Source organism: Protomyctophum parallelum, assembly GCF_964188405.1.
Source record: "Protomyctophum parallelum genome assembly, chromosome: 1".
NCBI lineage: Eukaryota > Metazoa > Chordata > Actinopteri > Myctophiformes > Myctophidae > Protomyctophum > Protomyctophum parallelum.
The window spans coordinates 48,786,884-48,810,604 of NC_139697.1; the positions used below are offsets into that span (position 1 = coordinate 48,786,884).

At 42.3% G+C, this 23,721-nt stretch overlaps 1 pseudogene across 1 annotated transcript in view; it reads right to left on the minus strand.

Moving 5' to 3' along the window:
* Positions 1-23,721, minus strand: part of LOC310873343 — a 456,333-nt pseudogene that overhangs the window by 343,516 nt on the left and 89,096 nt on the right. The window contains exons 3-4 of the transcript in view: positions 7,532-7,596; positions 4,387-4,535 (exon numbers count right to left, since the gene is read on the minus strand). The product of the transcript in view is annotated as an uncharacterized misc_RNA (transcript). The remainder of the gene's footprint in view (positions 1-4,386; positions 4,536-7,531; positions 7,597-23,721) is intronic.

Here is a 23,721-nt window from a genome sequence, read left to right on the forward strand (position 1 = left end):
AAATTCGCTGGGAGGTACCTTGGGATATAACAATTATAGATGTTGATGACGTAATAATCAAAGAAATCCCCAATTTCAAAATGAATTAATTCCCCTCCATCAGGCACCCAGGCTGGCCAGGGACCCTAAACCTATTTTGCCATTTTTTACTATAAACCTTTTAAAATAGTTCAACTGGCCAATCTGCATCGACACGTTGTGAGCTTGTAGATCGGCTATTAAGGGTAAGATAGGGCCTACAGATAGAGACAACCATTTTGACGTCATTTAATATTTGTTTATGTTTGTTCAACATAAATATCATGCCTCAACTCCTACTATTCCAAGTGCTTATCAGGACTGCTTGCCAGTTCAAATATCATGATTTTTGCGGGTCGCAGGCAGTCTGAAAAAGGTTGTGAACCACAGTTTTAAATAACGGTTCATAGCTACATCACCACATTACCTTGAAGCCTGAGTGTTGGCCGCATCTGTACAGGTCAGATAATTATGCAAAGCCACACAGGCGTGCACAATGTGTCCGGCCTTCTCCGGAGTACATTCAAGGGCCCTGCCCAGGATCCTCCACCTCACTGCCAAAATGCCGAATGCATTCTCAATGATCCTTCGGGCTCTTGAGTGGCGATAATTGTACACGCGCTTCTCCTCTGTCTGATTGCGACCTGTACATAAGAGGTAAACAAAGCAAATGTCATGTGCTATAAGAGACATGTCACAGCATGTTCTGGTATAGAGTTAAACTGTATCAGTGCACACGGGAGAGAAAAGAGGGTGTAAAATGTGTATGGCATAATGGCACTAATGGCAGTATTAGAAAGTTAACTAGATAATTGTGACAAACATATATATATATATATATATATAGATCATGGCAAATTATCCTTATATCCAGCCCTGTCCAGACCCCCACCCCCCAAAGCAGTAAACCTACAACAGTGGTTCTAGCGGACACTTATATGAGTATGTGAGCAGCAAAGTTTTGAAGTCAGGTTACATTATTAACAACATACTTGAATAGGGGCTCAGTAGGTTGGGAAGCATCGGGAAGGCTGCGTCGCCCAGAAAAACATGTGGTGTCTTTATCGTGCATCCAGGGAGGGCTTCGGGAGGGGGTAGCTGAATCTCGCCTCTGTGAAGACGTGAACCAAAGGCACTGTCTTGGAAGACTCCACCATCACTTTCTCTGCCTGTGAGAGAAATAATAAACATCACATTTTTCAAAAATATAATTAACAGATTAGCAACACATGCATCTGGTCATTAATTTATTACTAGTGGATTAGTAGGACTACTGATGTGCCATTGAATGTATTCTCTATCCCAATGTGCTACACATTTAAATGTATATGACAGTATTTTAGCATGTATTAAACAAGTGTCTTAGCTATTCTGAATGATCCAAGTCTATTCACGGTGACGGTGATCGTAGACTATGAGCAGCGACCACCAAACCACCGCTCCGGTGGTCAGTTCACCACCGGAGCGGTGGTCACCCCATCACCTAAAATCCAGACTCTGTATGAGCCTTAAGGGTCCTTTTGGTTACCAACTCTACATCATTCAGCTGGGGACCACCTGGAGCCCCCCCAAGGACCACTGGTTGAAAACCACTGATTTAGTTAATGTTTTTGTGTAAAATAACAGCTTGCTTTCCATTAATTTACTTGAAGCTGCCAATGCACTTTTACACTTCTTTGCATTTTAATAATGTTAAACATCGGAAAGCAACACAGCAGACAATAATGTATTACATGTCTTTTGTTATTTTCCAGAAGTGATGTTTTCAAAAGGTCTCAGTCATTCATAAATAATATTTGTTCATGAGCTGGCTGGTCACTGAGCTCTCATTTACTCCAGTGCATTCTGCCAAACTTCCGGGTAGTTTGGCTCCCATGAAAGTGTCCATGAAAGTGTCATGGCGCAGCCCAGTCATATCTATCTGCCTGCTCTTAATGTTTAATGATGGTGTTTGATTGTGCCGAGCAGGGAGAAAAATGTTGCAGATAAAGATAAAATATTATGTGCACACTTCTATAATATATATTGGTTAAATCTATTTGTGAGTTGTCTGACTGAACTATAATGATAATTAAGTGAGCATCCGCTGTTCCTCACAGATATTTTCCTTATAGTTGTGGTGTGGACTCTCCACTTGAGTTTCCACAACAATTGTTAAACAATACTGTATATTTATAGCGCTTGTTGTGGGCAGTCCATCACCCTTGGCGGCTGGCAGCCGCATGTTTAAATGTTTAAATATGCAATTACAGACAGGTTCATATTTAGTGACACATTTTCTTGTGAATAATAGTTGAATTCAGCAACATGGTTCAGTCTTGCTTGCCTGAATGCCTTTCTAATACCTACGCGTTTCTAAGCTGCATGCAGGTTGTTACAGGACAGTCAGTGCAAGTTTGACCAGATTGTTTGTGATCGCTATCAATATAATTCTCAAAGCAAAACCCTTTCTGAATGTCCACTACAGTACATCTTGAAAGGTCGCTAGGCAGGCTTCTTGTCAAGACTAGAATTTCGGTCTGGCTCTACACCTAGAGGCTAATCTGACTTTCAGAGTGTGGGTCAGCTTTTTTGCAATGCAGGCTATGCCAATATGCCATGCAGTGTATGCTGGGTGGACTTTACTATCAAATCAATGTTTTTTGATTTGCACTTTAATAATGTACAATGCACTATAATTATTTTGCACTTTAATGTCTAATACCATGTACAGCGAATGCTGCTATATTCTGTCTATCACTGTGATCTGTGAATAAAGTGAAGTTGATGTAATGTTGCAGGCGGCAGCTACATACCTCATATCTTGGATCCAGTGTTTTAATATGCCTTTAAAGCCCATCAACTTTACATTGAAATGGAATCGTTCCTTTGTGCACCAGTTTCCACACGCACACGCACACGCACACACAGCAGCGGTCAATTCTAAATTATATGGTACCTTCATTCTATACTGATAACCAAAATGGGCTATGGTGCATTTATGTCTGAGTATTATAACTACTTTCTAGGTTCTCACTTTAATGCCCATTTAATATTTAGAGTGGTGTTCATCAACTAAAGAGTGAGTGAAAAGAGAAGGTATGCGGGGTAATTTATATTTCGAGTCCTTATATATAGACCGATTCCGTAGCGGGTCTCATGGTCGCAGCCTACGTATTTCCTGTAGACGGACTCGACGTAGCTGCGGGGGTAAAACCCTCACCAGGCGCACCTCTTCCACTACAGTGAACGGCAGAGTGACTGATGTTAGTTTGCCTCAAACTTTACTCCTTTACCTGCTTTTTTACTAACACTAACATTACAAAGATGCCCAGAACATCCAGATGAACCTGTGTAGTTTATGGCTGCTCCAACAGTAGTGGCAACATAAAAATAAAATAAAAACGGAATGTCTAATATCCACCGCGGTGGCGGAGACCAGAGCCATTGAGCAATGGTTGAGACAAAGCAGTGAAAGATACATAACGCCAGTCTTACCCAATACCAAATATTTCTGTTTTATTAACACAAGGCTGCTGTACTTTATACCTCATACTTTAAATGCTTAGTATGAGGTATAAAATACAGCAGCCTTGTGTTCATAAAACAGAAAGATTGGGTATTGGGTAAGACTGAAATTATGTATCTTGCAGGATTCTTCACTGCTTTGTCTCAACCATTACTCAATGGCTCTGGTCTCAGCCATCGCGGTGGATATTAGACATTCCGTTTTATTTTATTTGTTATGTTGCCACTACTGTTGGAGCAGCCATAAACTACACAGGTTCATCTCGATGTTCTGGGCATCTTTGTAATGTTAGTGTTAGTAAAAAAGCAGGTAAAGGAGTAAAGTTTGAGGCAAACTAACATCAGTCACTCTGCCGTTCACTGTAGTGGAAGAGGTGCGCCTAGTGAGGGTTTTACCCCCGCAGCTACGTCGAGTCCGCCTACAGGAAATACGTAGGCTGCGACCATGAAACCGGTACGGAATCGGTCTATACTAGCCCATACCCGTTGTGAGTACCCCCGGGGGGGGTACTGCGCCCAATTCACTAATAAATTCATTATTAATAATTAATGTGTCAAATCGAAAAAAGGGCTCCGTTAAGTCCTCCATATTCATATGGTCAATGCCTCTGTGAAAAGTGACTGGTGCAGGCAATGAGGAGATAAGTGTTTGTTTCTGACAGACAGACATTCGGTTAATTATAGTATGATGATGATGATGATGATGATGATGATATGATAATATTTATATACAGAAAAAGAACAATTGTAGTTTGTACATTATAAGTACATTTCAACTACTATATTTGATCGCAATGTTGCAATAAAAAAATCTAATATAGTGGAAACTGCATGGACAGTAGGCCTACACCCCCCTTACACCATGGACTGCTTGTGTGTGTGTGTGTGTGTGTGTGTGTGTGTGTGTGTGTGTGTGTGTGTGTGTGTGTGTGTGTGTGTGTGTGAGTGTGAGTGTGAGTGTGTGTGTGTGTGTGTGTGTGTGTGTGTGTGTGTGTGTGTGTGTGTGCATACTTGTGAGAACAGGTACGTATTTATGTTATCAAAGGTTATCAAAATAATTTCACAGAGAGGATTGTGTGCCTATATTCAGGCCAGCTGCTGGATGTCAGGCATCAAGGCAAACATCAAGGAAGAACATCCACGAGAATTACTTTATTTTAAGGCAACAAATTGCAACGGTCGAAACGTTGCAATTTGTTGCCTTGAAATAAAGGATATCTCCGATATCTATGATGTTATTCCTCCTTGTTGATATCAAAATATCATGCAATATGCAGAGCAATCTCTCTTGGAGGCTGGACAAACAACCTGCAGCTTGAATGGGTCAACGATGTTGAAACGTAATCTAGTCTCGAGTGTTTAAAAAGGTTGTGATTTTTGAGCGGGGAAGCTTCTCCTTTCTGGAACACATTTAGATTTAGGTAGCGACAGACAGCAACAGACAGCAGTAGGACAGTAACAGACAGCAGTAGGACGAACTAGCTAGCTGAGGGGACATCTTTCCAGGGATTCTTTCTACACATCTCTGATACCACCAGTTTACAGTAAGTGTGAATGAACAGGCTTTTAAAGAGAGTCAAAAGGTGCAAATGAGAACAGCTGCACTAATTGGCATCGTTACGGCGTGCATGGCAACAGTTTGTGTTGCGTGTGATCTCACACACGGAATATATAAGATGATGCCTGTTGAAAATGACTGTAGATGTCGAGACAGACAGACAGACAGACAGACAGACAGACAGACAGACAGACAGACAGACAGACAGACAGACAGACAGACAGACAGACAGACAGACAGACAGAGCGATGCTTTCTTGGACCGTTGCCAAAACAGGAGGACCAAAGCGATCCTATCATGCTGCTGTAGCAGTGAGGAACAAACTGTATTCCTTTGGAGGTGACTGTGATGGAAGGACCTTCAACAACATGGAAAAGATGGATGTCCATGTCTTCAACACAATGTCTTTATGCTGGAAGAAGTTACCTCCAGTGAGTCCTGGAAGAGGAGACGGTCACCTAGAGGTTCCATCCAGGCGCTGGGGCCACACAGCTGTGCTGATAGAAGATACAGTCTACATCTGGGGAGGCTGCTGGGGAGGGGAGTACTACAATGAGTTTTATGTATTTGATGTGGACGCCCACATGTGGTTGAAACCCAGTAGGGTTTCTGGAGCTGTTCCAGAGGAGAGGTGGAGCCACTCAGCCTGTGTGTTGGGGAAGGTCATGTTTATCCATGGAGGATACAAGCTGACTGGAGTCACTAATGACATGTACAAGTTGGAAACCAGCACAATGGTCTGGTCCTTAATGAACACCAGAGGAACTCAACCTCCTTCTTCATGGTGTCACTCTGCTACCATCATTGGGACAAAGATGTTTGTATTTGGGGGCTATGGGGATCAGTACTACAACACCATGATAGTGTTTGACACAGATACCGACCTCTGGATGAACACACCTTCTCCACAGCTTCTTCCAGAAGGACGCTGTGGTCATTCAGCCTTTAACTACAATGGAGAACTGTACATATTCGGTGGCGAAAACCAGAATCAGACCTTCAATGATCTGTGGAAATTCAGTCCAGAGACCTTCTCCTGGAAGAAGGTTGAGCCCAAAGGGAAAGGCCCGGGTCCAATGGATGGTATGTGCTGTTGCATTATGGGAGATCGTATCATCCTCTTTGGAGGATACAAGAATGACCACATTACTTCTGATGAGCTGTACATCTTAGACTTGAGTCCTACTCTTAAGACGTTATGTAAGCTAGCAGTTATCCAGTACGGTCTGGATCAGACCGAACTCCCACACAACATCAGGTGGGAACTGGTAGCCATGACAACCAACAGTGTGCTCACTGCCAACAAGGTCACTAAAAGAAGGAAAAAACAGAAAACATTGAGTCAACTAAACTAGGCCCCATGTGACCAGTCTATGACATCACTCATGCACTGTATGACATCACTACTATGACACCAGTCATCTCCATATATAGTGGAAACGGCATGGACAGTAGGCCTACACCCCCCTTACATCATGTACTGCTAGTGTGTGTGTGTGTGTGTGTGTGTGTGTGTGTGTGTGTGTGTGTGTGTGTGTGTGTGTGTGTGTGTGTATTTATGTTATCAAAGGTTATCAAAATAATTTCACAGAGAGGATTGTGTGCCTATATTCAGGCCAGCTGCTGGATGTCAGGCATCAAGGCAAACATCAAGGAAGAACATCCACGAGAATTACTTTCTTTTAAGGCAACACATTGCAACGTTTGGACCATAGACTGTAAAAAATATGGACAAAGCCTTCCCCGGGTCTAACATGAACGTAAAATGAAGCCTGAAATTCCTTGCACTCTAATGCACTGTAAGTCGCCATCTTTCTTGATCCGTTCTGGTCCAGTTGGCCATTGGCTGGCCCAGACAACGAGGCGGGACTTCCCCCCTTCTTCTCCGTTGGTTTTTATTTTGACTCGAGTGGGTGGGGGATCCCGATCATAGACTGTAACGGTAGCCACGCCCCTCAGAACATGCGCGACTTTATGGTAATTTATTTTATAAATGGGACCATCATTTTCCAAAAAGAATATTATATTATTAGAAATGAGACTTTAAACTAGTGACTGGAAGCAGAAAGTATTCATGACCATGTTTATTAAGGTAATACAGTCTAGGTGAAGTTGGGCCCAAATATATGGGCCTCTATGGAGCTATGGGGCTTTTTGGGTCCAGTCCAGCGCCACAACAGGCCATTATATGAACTTTCAGGAAGTCCCGATTTCAAAAGAGGCTTCACGAAATATCTGGCTGACTGCCCCCCCCCTGGTTTGGACCGACTAGGTCATATTTGCCTGATGAAGACCTAGTCGGTCGAAACGTTGCAATTTGTTGCCTTAAAATAAAGGATATCTCCGATATCTATGATGTTATTCCTCCTTGTTGATATCAAAATATCATGCAATATGCAGAGCAATCTCTCTTGGAGGCTGGACAAACAACCTGCAGCTTTTCACCTGTGTGTGTGTGTGTGTGTGTGTGTGTGTGTGTGTGTGTGTGTGTGTGTGTGTGTGTGTGTGTGTTGCTGTTGACTCTTGTTTTGTGCTACCTGTCGCCAAGTGCACCTGGGGGAATATGGGGGGCTCCGTGTCTGCATGCCTACCTGCTGGGGGTGAATGGGGGGCTCAATGTCTGTGTACCCCATGGGGCTCTCTGTAGGATCATGTCTCCTACCTCTACGGTAACTAGGGGTCTCTGTAGGATCATGTCTACTACCTCTAGGGTAACTAGGGGTCTCTGTAGGATCATGTCTCCTACCTCTACGGTAACTAGGGGTCTCTGTAGGATCATGTCTCCTACCTCTACGGTAACTAGGGGTCTCTGTAGGATCATGTCTCCTACCTCTACGGTAACTAGGGGTCTCTGTAGGATCATGTCTCCTACCTCTAGGGTAACTAGCGGTCTCTGTAGGATCATGTCTCCTACCTCTAGGGTAACTGGGGGTCTCTGTAGGATCATGTCTCCTACCTCTACGGTAACTGGGGGTCTCTGGAGGATAGAGGTAGGATAGAGGTAGCAGAACTCAAGCAGAACTCTGTAAAAGTACATCCTGGACCTAGGACGTGTAGCAACAGCAGAATAAGCTGTCGTTTGGTACTGGCAGAGAAAAGCTAATAATACCATGAGATAACGTTAATTTTATCCAAATGAAGCTGAAATTGACGTGTAAATATGAAATAAATGCCTAAACATGTAGCTATAGGTGTAATGTTAGAGACCACAGAAGACATGTAAATATGAAATAAATGCTTAAACATGTAGCTAGGTGTAATGTTAGAGTCCACAGAAACATGAAATAAATGCATTAACATGTAGCTATAGGTGTAATGTTAGAGTCCACAGAAGACATGTAAATATGAAATACATGCTTAAACATGTAGCTAGGTGTAATGTTAGAGTCCACAGAAACATGAAATAAATGCATTAACATGTAGCTATAGGTGTAATGTTAGAGTCCACAGAAGACATGTAAATATGAAATACATGCTTAAACATGTAGCTATAGGTGTAATGTTAGAGTCGACAGAAATATGAAATACATGCTTAAACATGTAGCTATACACTGACACGAAACAAGACAGGAACGCCCAAAAACGTCACAGCCGGTTTTTTAACAAGACAGGAACGCCCAAAAACATCACATCCGGTGTTTTACCCCGGGCAGAATTTTCTATGGCTGCCAATGCAACTTTTTCCAATCCTTAATCACATACGGCAAACACCTATGCCGATAATATCTAACTTGCGGAGGTAACGTGCCTTGTCCGTGGGCAACAGATCTTTCAACGTATGGCATTGCAAATACGTTAGATAATCGCTACTCTGCGCAATATTGTTTTGAAAATGCCGCAAATTGCATTGCAGTGAACGAGAGCAAATCACAAATCACAAATCTTACCCCGGGGGGTGGGCGGAGCCGCGGAGTCGCAGCTGACGCCCCTCCCTCCGCTCTGATGACGCGTTGTTATGTCAATGTATAGGTGTAATGTTAGAGACCACAGAAGTGAACCTTTCAAGCCCGTTTTCTCAACTCGTTATTATTACTCTATAAGCCATATCTCCAAAACTGGTCAAACTGAACAACCAATATGAAGATTCACTGCATCAACAATCTGCTTTTTGATTGATTTATTGAAGTATTTTTCAGAATTACAGAACATTTCAAGCACAACTCAATACAAAAACTGTCAACTGTGAGTGGAGGACACCATAAAGCATTACACTTGTTTACAAGAGGGTCCACAGTTTTCAATTCATCATAACTTGCTTGCATGTGTATCTGAAATTAATTCAAATTATACAATTAAATTAAAGCTTTTTTTTACCATCAAGATCTCTTCAGAGAATCTCCACAAACACAGGTTACTTATTTCAGTGTAACCCTTGACCCCCAGAAAATGGCACTCTTAAAGTGACAGTGCCACCTGGTGGATTTACATTGAAATGCAGGCATATTTGCCACTGGGCTGCATGAATAGATATTGTTCTTGAATCGTTTGGCTGGTTGCAAAAGGAGTGAAGTAAGTGTATTTGTTTGTGTTAACATTACTCTAATAGACCCCCAGGTAGTGGTTATAATATTCAAATGTCTTCCTGTGTATTTTTGGTTTCTTCCTGAAAGCTGAAAGCCTTTTCCAAATAATGATTTGGCGATCACAGTTATCTGAAATTGACGGAACACAAAACCTGTGTTTATGCAGATATATTATGACAACTTTAGTGAAATGTGGAGTCGTGATCTGTCTCTGTCTCTGTCTCTCTGTCTCTGTCTCTCTCTCTCTCTCTCTCTCTCTCTCTCTCTCTCTCTCTCTCTCTCTCTCTCTCTCTCTCTCTCTCTCTCTCTCTCTCTCTCTCTCTCTCTCTCTCTCTCTCTCATACAGTAGATAGTTAATAGATCACTCAATTACACAAACTATTAGTTAACCAACGTATTAACTGTAAGCTATTGCATGAGGAATAGTTGCAACTTCAGAATAACGCCCCAATAGCATTATGTTAACTATTAACAAATGCTTAACTAATTAAGCCACTAGTAATCAGCAGGAATGACTGACACCTGTCCATATCCAATGAAAGAACAGATCTACAAGCTATCAACAGGTCGCATCGCCGTGCGTTGATAGCTTGTAGATCTGTTGTTTTGAGCAGGCGACGCCCACGGGGGATGGGGTATTTAGATGGCTCTCCAAAGCCCAGCAGTATCAGTCTAACACAGTGCTCTGCAGATTAAACAACATGCCGGGGAAACACAGCCAGAAGACCGACCTGAGTGCTGTTGCCGTTGCCCTCAGCCAGGACGACATGATTCTGATGGAGACCAAATTTGCTCTTTTCATCCAGCAGGTTGACAAAGAAGGTTTGAATTCAGTTTGTCTCGTCCTCATAATGAGATGGTGGTCTACTCTGTGCTATGCTTGTAGTTTTCTGAAAACTTAAATGTTGCTACATCAGTGGTTCTCAAGATCCCAGAGCCAAATGAACCTGCAGGGCCCCTTGGCTGTCAGGCTCTGGGTTTTAGGCCTTGACAAGGGGCTCCTGGGGCCCTTCAGCTCCCCAGGCTGGAGGTCCCTGCTTAAATGTAGGTGAAAAAGATAGTAAACAACAAAAGATGCCCTAAAAATGATTGTCTCAGGGGCCCTAGTGCACGTTCCAGCTGTCCCTGATCGACTCCCAAAATTATGTATTTGTTTTTTCACGACTATCACTGCCATTTATTTTAATAGCCAAGTATAGAATAGAGGTTTAAATGACATGTAGGCTTTATAGGCCTATGGTTTAAATTACATGTAGGCTGTATAGGCCTATGGTTTCAATGACATGTAGGCTTTATAGGCCTATGGTTTCAATGACATGTAGGCTTTCCCGTTTCAACAGGGTAAATGTAAGCAAGCTGTTTTGTGTTTTTGTTCTAAAACGTACTAAAGGTTGAGAACCACTGACATAGAAACATGGATAGGTTTTTAAACTAAAGGTTGAACCACTGACATAGAAACATGGATAGGTTTTTAAACTAAAGGTTTAAACTAAAGGTTGAACCACTGACATAGAAACATGGATAGGTTTTTAAACTAAAGGTTTAAACTAAAGGTTGAACCACTGACATAGAAACATGGATAGGTTTTTAAACTAAAGGTTGAACCACTGTCAGAAAACAACACTTGGTAGACTCATCCTCAGGTCTAAATGGGTTCAGTGTAAGCTAGCTGTTTTGTGTCTTTTTGGTTCTAAACTGTTTCCCCGCTCAGCACAAGACCGCATGGACGAGTTGGAGAGCCGAATGGAGACCAGCTTGGCCATGGTGGATAAATACTACCACATAGAGCTGATGAAGACGCCGCCTCCACTACAGAAGATGCAGCTCAAGGATCTAATGAATGGTGACTGATTACTGCCTGCTGGAAGACTAATCAATATTTGATAGCCAATCAGCATATTATGCAGCATGCTACAGTATGTCTTAACTAATTCATTTATTTTCCTTGATTCACTTAATTAAGGCCTGAGCGTGAAAGAGTTCTTCGACAGAGTTGAAACTGGCTGTTCGTTTTCCAACCCAAGTGACGTCTCCATTGCGGTGAAGGTGAGTTGTATACCTTTCAAACTATTCCAAAGGCACATTCCACTCACATTAGTTACAAAATATTTTAACTTCGACTTCAAACTGTTAAACTGCTTTTATCTCGTTTCGATTTATTGTAACTATTTACTCTGGCCTGTGTGTAACGGGGAGACCTGTCTCCACACAGTTCTGTGTCACACCCCAAATACTCAAGTGGTTATTGATTATCCCCTCCCCCAATGAATCCGGGTACTGGCTTTATAGCTGGGAGGGGATCATCAGTGACCACTTGCAGCTGAGTAATTGGGGCGAGGACACAGAACTCTGTGTGGAGACAGCTAGGTCTCTCTGTTGCAGATCACTCATTCTTGAGATGAGGGACAAAAGTGGAAAAAACATGTCCCACACATAAGAGCCTTATTATTAAGAATAAATTAATTTAATAAAAATAAAAGCACTTGCAAAGTTAAATGTAATACAGTTGTGTATTATTATGCCATTAATTTCATTATAATTGTTTTCATATGCCATCTGAATTAGTTAAAAGCAGGCACTGTACCCAAAAACGCCTGTATTTAGCCTGTCCCCAGCAAGTGGTCATAATTTCAAACTGCTAAAAAAGTGTCTAATACTGTCACAATCACATAAATATACATACTAAATTAAAGTAGATTGTCAACAACATAGCAAACAATATACACAATAATTTTAATTTATATTTTCCATTAGATATCTCATATCAAATGTGTGTCCCACGTCTCCTGTCAACTCCGTCAGGTTTTTTAAAAGTCTTAAATTAATCAGAAAATATTGTCGACAGATTTAGCCTGAAGACTCCTTTTCCAAGTCCCGTTTGTATTTGTTGCAACAGTGGAGCACCTGGTCTGACAAGCATTCAATTGTTTGATATTTTAAACAAACAATGTTGATATCAGGGTGGTCACAGCTTTTACATGTCAACTCCGTCAGGACATTATTATGATCTTTGTTAAGAATTCCAAAATAATGTTTATTATAAAAGTTTAGGGTTAGGTTTAGCTAACAAATGAAGCAAAAACAAAATGGCTACATTGTACTACAGAGGGTTAAGATGAAAACAAATGACATTTTGTCAACTCCGTCAGACGTCAACTCCGTCAGGTTTTGTGTCTGACGGAGTTGACATGTATCTGACGGAGTTGACAAAAGTGTTCCTAAAACAATAAAATTATAGTTTTTGAATAATGGGACGTATTCTAATTTGGCACACAGTTAGAGCATGCCTTAAGGAATATTTTTGGCTATAGGGCCATCACAGATTTGTCTCGTGGTGACCATGGCAGCCATTTTCCAAAATTGCCACCACCTGATGTTATTTTACAATAACTCAAGTTCTACACCACCTAGGATCTTGATTCTGGTGACTAAGACTACATTTTCAAGGATGAGGGATACAGTGGTACAATTTAGATTTTCCCTGTGACCATGGCAGCCATATTTCAAAATGGCCGCCACCTGCTGTTATTTTACAATAACTCAAGTTCTACACCATCTAGGATCTTGATTCTGGTGACTAATCATAAATTTTCAAGGATGTGGGATACATTGGTACTATTTAGATTTGTCCTGTGACTATGGCAGCAATTGTTTTTCAAAATGGCCGCCACCTGCTGTTATTTTACAATAACTCAAGTTTTAGACCACCTAGGATCTTGATTCTGGCGACTAATAATACATTTTAAAAGATGAGGAATACAGTGGTACTATTTAGATTTGTCCTGTGACCATGGCAGCCATTGTTTTTCAAAATGACCACCAACCTGCTGTTATTTTACCAATAACTCAAGTTTTAGACCACCAAGGATCTTGATTCTGGTGACTAATCATTACATTTTCAAGGATGAACTTTCTCTGGGAGGGGTCAGGGCTTATTTCAGGTGCAGGTTGAGTTGCTACTGACAGGACATTAAAAGGAGGTGGGCTTTCTGGCCTTTGACTTGTCCCTTTCAGGTACAGACGCACAGTTTGACTTCACTGGCCACTGCAGTGTGGCGTTGATCTTGGTGGCCTCCTGCCAGTGTTTCTCCATCCTTCTCATGACCTCTGTGTTCTGGGGCTCTGTTATAGTTAACTTACATTGTCTTGGCTGGAGATTGCTTTCCTGCAGGGTCCAGCCCAGTCTTGTGCAGATGGCTGCTGGCCCACCTGGAGGCCCCAAACTCACTTGTTCGGTTGGTGTGATTAGGTGGGGTGGTCTTCCCCAATCAGGATGAAGGGTTTAACCCTTTCAAACGGCAGTCTGGCCAAGTGTCTGTATTTAGTTACAGGCTAGATACAGGATACGATTTCTCACCCAGCCCCAGGTGACTTGAGGTGAAGGCTCCTTTGATTTGGTAACATTGCTTTGGTTGACATGCTGGGGACACAGAACGACACTGATGCCTTCAGTGTCTGCACATCCTGCCTGATAGTCCTGAAGGCAGATCTTCTGTCTTCAGTCTTTCGCTCACTGTTCACTGCTCAATGTTCACCTCAAGCAGGTCTTCAAGGTGTTTGCCTTTGCACAGGCTATATGGCTAGGACTCGTGCTTCAACCACTCAGAGAACTCCAACATGGTGTTGGTTGCTCCTGGGCCGCAGAGCATTGTGCGGCAGAATTCAGCTCTCATCTCTGGTGGCAGCTTGTTGAGGAGTCGTGCAACATGTGAGCCGCATCTAAGTTCTGTGTCTCCCTCTGGGCCTAGGGTAGACACTTGCTATTTTCCGTAACACTAATTGGTGGGGCTGTCCAAACTTGTTGTTTAGTTGTCAATCGGGTCTCTGTTGGTGAAGTCGGGTCTAGGTGGTCTAGAAGATGAGTTAGTCAGGGGATATTAATACAATCTAGTAATACATTCCTTATCAAGAATTTTCTTCACCAATGTGTTTGGAAGGGTGTCTACTAACATATCCCACATTGCTTTATATTCAACCACCCTAGGGGAACTTTTGACAGCTGCTGAAAGTTGGGGTACCATTAGCCTGACCCAGAGCGAGACATTTCTCGTCTAGAGGGGCGGGTCGCGCCTCAGAAATGCGCGCACCCTGATTGGATCTCATCGATCTGTCCGTCACCCCCGGCCCCTCCTCTCCCCCCTAGTGCAGCGCTACGTCACATCATTTAGAGCGACGCCCACCCGGAAGGGTTGACTCCCACTTTTAGACTTGTTCAGCCCACGGCTTTTTCCAGGCTTTCATCTTTCGCGCAGACGAAATGAAAGCCTGGCTATCGAGGCTAGGGTACCATCAACAACCTATATAAGGCAAAATGTTCATTATGCTTTAAGTAGCATGTGACATGTCAAACTAGGGAGTTTTCATGATTCTGAATGCATTCCAAACATTAGCTATGCACGAAGAACACTCCTTGGGCTGAAAACGGCCATAGCCGTCATCACAAAATGAGGTCAGCACATTTGGGCAAGTGGATATATGGCCGAATTTAGCCCAAGGGGTTTGACCCCTAGTTTGGCCATAGACTCCCTAGTTTGGCCATAGCCACTTGGTATGGTACCCAACTTTCAGCAGCTGTCAAAAATGTTCAATAGAAACCAATGTGGGATATGTTAGTAGACACCTTTACAAACACATTGGTGAAAAAATTATTGGTAAGAAATGTATTCACAGATTTAACATTATTCTGATAATATTCCCTGACTAAATTGGTAAAATAATAGCAGGTCCACCATTTTTGAAAATGGCTGCCATTGTCACAGGATAAATCTAAATAGTACAACTGTATTCCTCCTCCTTGAAAATGTAGGATTAGTCACCAGAATCAAGATCCTAGGTGGTGTAGAACTTGAGTTATTGGGAAATAACAGAAAGTTGGTGGCCATTTTGAAAAATGTCTACCATGGTCACAGGACAAATCTAAATAGTACCAATGTATCCCACATCCTTGAAAATGTATGATTAGTCACCAGAATCAAGATCCTAGGTGGTGTGGAACTTGAGTTATTGTAAAATAACAGCAGGTGGCGGCCATTTTGAAAATGGCTGCCATGGTCACAGGGCCAATATAAATAGTACCACTGTATTCCTCATCCTTGAAAATGTGGGATTAGTCACCAGAATCAAGATCCTAGGTGGTCTAGAACCTAAATCAGTTAAACTTGTCAACTCCGTCAGATGTTCGTCAACTCCGTCAGACGTTCGTCCCGTGATGTTTTTGTTAATTTCCAAAGAAATAGAAAATTCGATGTTAAATATTTTGTGCTTATGTATTGAAACACCAACTGAAATGATACGTAATGATGTTTTTTTTTTTTTTTTACATGGTTTTCATGTTATAATACTGAAAATAAAGGTTGAAATGACGGATTTGAGAAATTGGATATTTCATAATAGTGTGATATTGGAACAAAACAATATTAAAAGAATTGTATTACTTAACTTGATTACTGAAAGCCATTATAAGATAACTGAGGACTTTATATTATTGTTGAAATTATCAAATTCAATTAAAAGGGATTTTAGTGTGTCTGACGGAGTTGACAAGAATCAGGTATTAAGTGCATAAATGTCCCATTTTAGAAAGAAATGTTATGCGAAAAACCTGTTCCTTCTCAAGATTGGTAGTTGAGACCTGTGTCTACAAATACATCTATTTGATTTGAATGTATCTTAAAAAAAAAAAAAATCTAGTTTGAAAAAAGTTTTGTCCCTTATCTCAAGAATGGGTGAGATGTAAAAAAGCTATATCGTCTCCAACTGGTTCAGAATTCAAACTGCTAACCAACCCAAAAAGACTTTGTGACGATTTCTTGGAATGTGCTATAAAAATAAACTATCATTAAACGCTATAGTTCTACTTTACAACTACTGTACACGAGCAAGCCCTGTTTTTCCTGCGAAATCACTCTAGTTTGTAATATTCCTTGCTTTATAGTATTATAAAATGGTTTAAGTGAAGTGACCCAAATACACTACAAAATCCTAGAAGGCAAATATAGATTTATTTTCCATTTCCTTCAGAGCGAAGCCGACTCATCCTTCACCATGCCACCTCTGACCAGCTCTTCCCTTAGAAGAGGTGACATCATTTATTTTCTCATCAAGTTGACACCAGTTTAGTGTCTGAAACCATGTATGACACCAGTTTAGTGTCTGAAACCATATGTATGACACCAGTTTAGTGTCTGAAACCATATGTATGACGACACCAGTTTAGTGTCTGAAACCATGTATGTTGACACCAGTTTAGTGTCTGAAACCATGTATGATGACACCAGTTTAGTGTCTGAAACCATGTATGATGACACCAGTTTAGTGTCTGAAACCATGTATGATGACACCAGTTTAGTGTCTGAAACCATGTATGATGACACCAGTTTAGTGTCTGAAACCATGTATGATGACACCAGTTTAGTGTCTGAAACCATGTATGATGACACCAGTTTAGTGTCTGAAACCATGTATGATGACACCAGTTTAGTGTCTGAAACCATATGTATGACATCAGTTTAGTGTCTGAAACCATGTATGTTGACACCAGTTTAGTGTCTGAAACCATGTATGATGACACCAGTTTAGTGTCTGAAACCATGTATGTTGACACCAGTTTAGTGTCTGAAACCATGTATGATGACACCAGTTTAGTGTCTGAAACCATGTATGATGACACCAGTTTAGTGTCTGAAACCATGTATGATGACACCAGTTTAGTGTCTGAAACCATATGTATGACATCAGTTTAGTGTCTGAAACCATGTATGTTGACACCAGTTTAGTGTCTGAAACCATGTATGATGACACCAGTGGGATAGCTTGTTCTAATCCAAACCGTTGTTTGTTTCAGTCAAGAGTGCAGTGTCACGCCAGAAAGCAGAAGCTCCGACCACCAAGGCCTCCAAGGTATCGTGACAACTGCTGGTCAACTCCATAAATGTAGCTTATATAATAGCACATTTCACAGTTCAGCTTGTTGTCTGTTAAATGTCAAATTAAATAAACATACTGCCAATAATCTGTGTGTCCATAACATCTTATAGGGTGGGAAACTGAGAGCCCTGGTCACCAGTCAGAGCACAGGCAGTCTGAGGTCATTTTATGTTATTTAACCAGTTAAAAAAAAACCCACATTGAGACTAAAGTCTCTTCTCTATAAACTACGACGTGGTGGCACTGACTGAATTCCTACTTTTCTTTCTGCAGGACTAAAACCCGCTCCTGTGTGGCCAAGCAGAGCGACCAGACACATCCCCATCTAAGGTTGGTTGGCGCCTCGCAGATCCAACGGCATGTGATTTATTTATCCGTGAAACATCTTGTATGTCCATCATGACGTACAGTACAGTACGTTAACAGAACGTTTGTAACGTCAGGTCCAGGTCTGTGTCTGCTGCCGGCGATCTGCAGCTGACCATGCGCTCTTCTCAGGGAAAGGTACGTCCTGGATAGTCTGAACTCTGCTATAGACATTGATTGAAATATTAACCGTTTCCAGAATTGCAGTACATTTCAAGCACAACTCGGTACAAAGAATATAGCTGTTAACTGTGTGGACGACCCAATAAAGCATTATACACTTACATGTTTACAAGAGGGTCCATCTTGTTCAATTCATCAAAACATTTAGAGACGTATACAAATAGACCCTTCTATATAGCCAGAGAACGGAACAGGAATTCATCATAAAAAGGGAAAAGAAACATACAGGGGGGGGGAGGGGGGCATAACTCCAGACACAAGGCACCATATCAAGCTTGAACCCATGTTGGTGTTAGCATCATGTCGCTATTATCGCTGTAGCTATTTTAAAAAAGCAGATCTACAAGCTCATAGCGCGCCACCGAGTGGCGCGCTATGAGCTTGTAGGTCTGCTATTTTTGAAAAATCGAAGAGCAACTGACATAGAAGACTTCTTTTTTTTAGAATCTGATCTCAGGTCAGAATGGAAAACTGTCAGGATGTAGAAGACATTTTTTTTTTTTTTGAATCTGATCTCAGGTCAGAATGGCTTAAAATCATGAATGATATCAATTTCAAGAATGGTGGTAGAAAATGGACCTTGCTTGATCCCTGCCTCGATCTGAAACTCATGTTGCAACGCATGCATTCTCTACTCTACTGTACTTCATGAATGCTGTGTGTGTGTGTGCAGTGTGGTTGATTTTATGTGTAATTGCTGTACCGTCTGCTCTGAACAGAAGGTCTGTCTGACGGAGGAGAACGTGGAGGACATGGACCTCAGTGAGCTGGACGCTGGGGCCGTGGAACAGATCCATAAGATCAAGGTAAGATTCTAGCGCTGCGCAGTGGTGTGCACAGATAGACACTAGGGGGTGCTAGAGCACTCCCTGCCCTTTTGGCAATGTGCGCTTAAAAAAAGAGGGGAAATGTTTTTCTTAATTTGTAGTGTGTGGACCATGGTGACAATCTAAAGCTATGTTTCTATGTCAGTGGTTCTTCGATAAAAATAAAAAAAAGCAGACCTACAAGCTCGTGGCGCGCTATGAGCTTGTAGATCTGCTATTTTTCAATAGCTAAAGCATACCATGATGCTAACACCAAAATGGGTTCCTGCCCCAAAATGGGTTAAGGCAACCAGCCGGTTCAACGCGCTGCACAAGGTGCCCTTTTTTTCACTTGAGCACCTGCCCCTCTAAATGTCTGTGCACGCCCCTGGCGCTGTGTCATATTGAAGTATTTGCATCGTCTAATCGACCGACCGCAGCTATATCGGTGTCTGTTTCCAGTTTAGCTACACCTGTAATGAAACATGTATATGACTCTTTAGAACCCAAACCTTTTCATGTCGGGGACCCCCAAATTGACACTAATTAGCCTGCGGGACCCCCAACTTATGAAAAGATATGCCAGGGACCCCCATGAGAGGAGATATTTACGGCTCTAGCAGTGATTCTCAACCCGTTTAATTTCAAAGACCCCCAGTTTGGCATGCATTAGTCCAGTGGGGTCTGGCCGGGACCCCCCCAGGGAGTTCCAGTGATAAATGATAGTTTGGAACCAAATGGATGGGTCTAACTCTGAGTGTACAAAATCCATTTGCACACTCTCAGATTTGCATTGATTTTACAATATAAATTGGGTCCAAGAGATTGCTGTGTTTATGTGAATGTATTTTATATAGTAGGCTATTTTAATGCATCTGTTCTCTTTATCTTCTTTATCGTTTCCTACAGCGTGTGATAGATCTCTTGACAGGGAAGATCAATCTGCCTAAGAAGTGACCTGCCCCGTGTTCACTGAACTGCCCAGTATTCACTGACCTGCCCCGCATTCCAGCCACATGGATCACTTCTTCTTTGAAGTATTAATTGATGATAAATAAATGTGTAACTTTAAACATGTCATTGTGTGTTCATTCTTTCAAGCTCATTTTGTGCAAAAGTCTTTTTGTAATTAATGGGTAAAGGAAGGAGGTTCAATTATGTTTGATTATACTTGGGGTATTGATTGACCATTCCAGGGTATTTATTGGCTGAGAGATTTGTCCATTCCAGGGTATTTTAGATGTTCTCAGAATTTGTCTACTTTTTCTCTTTCAGAACGGTGTTTTTGGCAGCAAATTTCAGTTTAGTCGGTCTTTGGAATAAAACATAATAGTTTTAGTCACCTGGAATGTTTTAGTGTTAGACTAGGTTTAGTCGACTACATTTCATAAGATTTTAGTCGACTAAATCTACAGTTGATATGTCGACAAATTTATTTTGTCGGGCCTTGATGCCGTTGTAATGGCTGTTTTTACACAGCGCACAACGCGTCTCGCTGTAGATCTGAGCTTGTAGATCGGCTATTTTCAGCATGCAACCAAGTGTAAAATGACTTACACTGGATCCCTTGTCCACTAGTCCCTTCCTTACAGTCTAGTTTTGATTTGACTAAATTGTCCATATATTTAGTTTTAGTCATCATGCTAAGCTTTCAATTCAAATATAACGTTTTTTTTGGCATCGGCACTAGGAGTTTGTGCGTCCTTTCCTTTTTAACCCATTCTGAACGGGAACCCATTTTGGTGTTAGCATCATGTCGTGCTTTAGCTATTGCAAAATAGCAGATCTACAAGCTCAGCTACGAGCTTGTAGGTCTGCTATTTTTGAAAAATCGAATGACTGACATTTTTAGAATCTGATCTCGGGTCAGAATGGGTTAAAGTATATCCCCTGTGGTCAGCAGCACCTCCTACCTCTTTGATAGCTGCTTCAAGACACTCATTTATTGAGGCACTTGCAAAAGCCATGGAATGTCAAATGTATGAATCAAACACTATAACATTTCTCTTGTTATATGGTAGGGTTTTTTCACATTCTTTCATTTGTAAACATGGTAAAAGGTGTATACATTCTGACAGTTGACCTCACATTCAACTGTCCCTCTGGAAATACATGTGGCAGATAAATATATATATATATTAGTCTCGCGCAGCCACTCATATCGCAACGACTATTCCATAATCTCCGAATGCAATTTATAGTCTGGAAGCCATAGCCATTCTGGAATACGAGCAACGCGTGTCGCTGTGACGCGTTGAGAGCTTGTAGATCAGCTGTTTTCGGGGCGCAACCCAGCACTCTTTAGCTATAGTGGAGATGCAGGTCTTAACAACATGGATTTAGAAACACAATTAGTTCAACGCAAAATGCTGTGTTCAAGTTCAGGAGACTTCGGGGAAAAAGCAATTCTCCTAAATGCTGCCTTCCTTCAGGCATGGAAAGGAGGGGAGAGGAGGGGAGAGGGGAGAGGGGGGGAGGGGAGGGGAGAGGAGGGGAGGAGAGGAGGGGAGGGGAGGGGAGGGGAGGGGAGAGGCATTTGCATTTCTTTCACCATGTAGTAAACGCTGCATTCGTTCGTGGTCTGGAGAGGGCGGTCGTTTTACAGACGGGTAAAAGGGCAGGGCCTGAAGCCCCCTTTGATGTCTATGTGTGCACGCCCCCCGCCGTCCGTCCTACGGCGGGCTCAGGCTCTCCCAGGGACAGATGATCTCCTTGGCCCCTTTTGGTGTTAGCATTACGTTATTCTTTAGCTATTTAAAAATAGCAGACCTACAAGCTCTTAGCGCGCCACTCGGTGGCGCGCTAAGAGCTTGTAGGTCTGCTATTTTTGTAAAATCGAAGACACTTTTAGAATCTGATCTCAGGTCAGAATGGGTTATTTTATGTATTTTTCACAGACATTCGTCTACACACACGGCGTGTTTGTGCCTTTAGCGTTCTTCCGACTCACTTGGCGATGCGTCTGGCCGGGACCTGCTGCGAGGGCTGCTAATCCGTGCCGATTGGCTTGACCCGGCTGCTGCCGGCCCCGCCCCCGGTGGCGGCGGCGTTGTGGGCCGTCAGAAGACGGCCCAGCGACAGAGCCACGCCCCTAGACCTGGACGCTGTCAATCAACCATCACAACAAAGGTTAGGTTGACCATTAGTAAACCCTGACCCTACTAAACATCTGCCATTAACAGTTTAATTGTGTTCTTTGAAGGGGGGGCTAGCGCCTCCGATGGCCAGCTTAGAGTGTTTGTGTAAACACAAACATTGTCTTAACACAAACATTGAATGCCGTTGACAATGGCCAGTTTTGAGGGTTCGTGACTTTGTGTAAACACAAACATTGCAGACGATGGTGAGGACGCAAATTGTGATTCATGGCCGGAATGAGATGATGTATCACCATCATCAATCACCATCACAACAAAGGTGGGTTGACCATTAGTTGTCCTACTAAAAATCTGCCATTAACAATTTAATTGTGTTCTTTGAAGGGGGGGCTATAGCGCCTCCTATGGCCAGCTTAAAGCCCATCACACACCGGGTGCGCAGCAACGCGGCACAAATATAGAACGGTGGCGTATCGGAGCGTCAGGCGAGGCGTGAACGTGCGTCGGACGCCGCCGGTGTGGGATAGGTTCATTGAAAATAACGGAGGCGGCTGTTTTGACGCGCTGCGTTCGCAGACTTAACACAAACATTGTCTTAACACAAACATTGTCTTAACACAAACATTGAATGCCGTTTACAATGAATGGCCAGTTTTGAGGGTTCGTGACCTTTGTGTAAACACAAACATTGCAGAAACACAAAACATGATGTACGATGATAAGCGCCCCTCACTTCACACGGGTGTGATTTTTCTTTTATCATTGAAATTGGAAAATTATATGAATTAAAAAAATCACACCTGTGTGAAGTGAGGGGGCGCTCTTATAACATCGTACATCATCCATTCATTGTCAACGGGAATTTAATGTTTGTGTATAAGACTAAGAACATCTACACTATGGCTGAATATATAGGAGGGGCTAGCGCCTCTCAAAAATATACATTTATGTTCGCCTTTAGGGATTCGTATAATCACAAATTCCACAGGGCACTATCGGACATATTCAATCATTTTATACTTTAGAAAAAATGTACAGTAAAAATGTTCGCTTGTAGATTGGCCATTCCTGCGTCTTTTTGCATTTGAAAATGTATATTTAGATTAGACGATTCTATAGTCTCTCATAGCCAGACAATGATTCCACAATCTGCTGAAACAACGAGGTAATATTTAACCCATTCTGGGCGGGAACCCATTTTGGTGCTATGCCTTAGCTATTGAAAAATAGCAGATCTACAAGCTCATAGCGCGCCACCGAGTGGCGCGCTACGAGCTTGTAGGTCTGTTATTTTTGAAAAATCGAAGAACCACTGACATAGAAACATAGCTTTTTCAGAAAACTGTCAGGATGTAGAAGACATTTTTAGAATCTGATCTCAGGTCAGAATGGAAAACTGTCAGGATGTAGAAGACATTTTTAGAATCTGATCTCAGGTCAGAATGAAAACTGTCAGGATGTAGAAGACATTTTTAGAATCTGATCTCAGGTCAGAATGGAAAACTGTCAGGATGTAGAAGACGTTTTTTAGAATCTGATCTCAGGTCAGAACGGGTTAAATTGTGTAAGAAGGCGGGTACCTCCGGCCCCGCCCTGTGGCGTCACCACCGCGGCGGCGGCCGCGGGGGGGAGGAGCCTGGCCTCGGAGGGAGGCGTGGCCTCGGAGGGAGGCGTGGCCTCGGAGGGAGGCGTGGCCTCGGAGGGAGGCGTGCTCTCCATGGCCACGCTGATGCAGG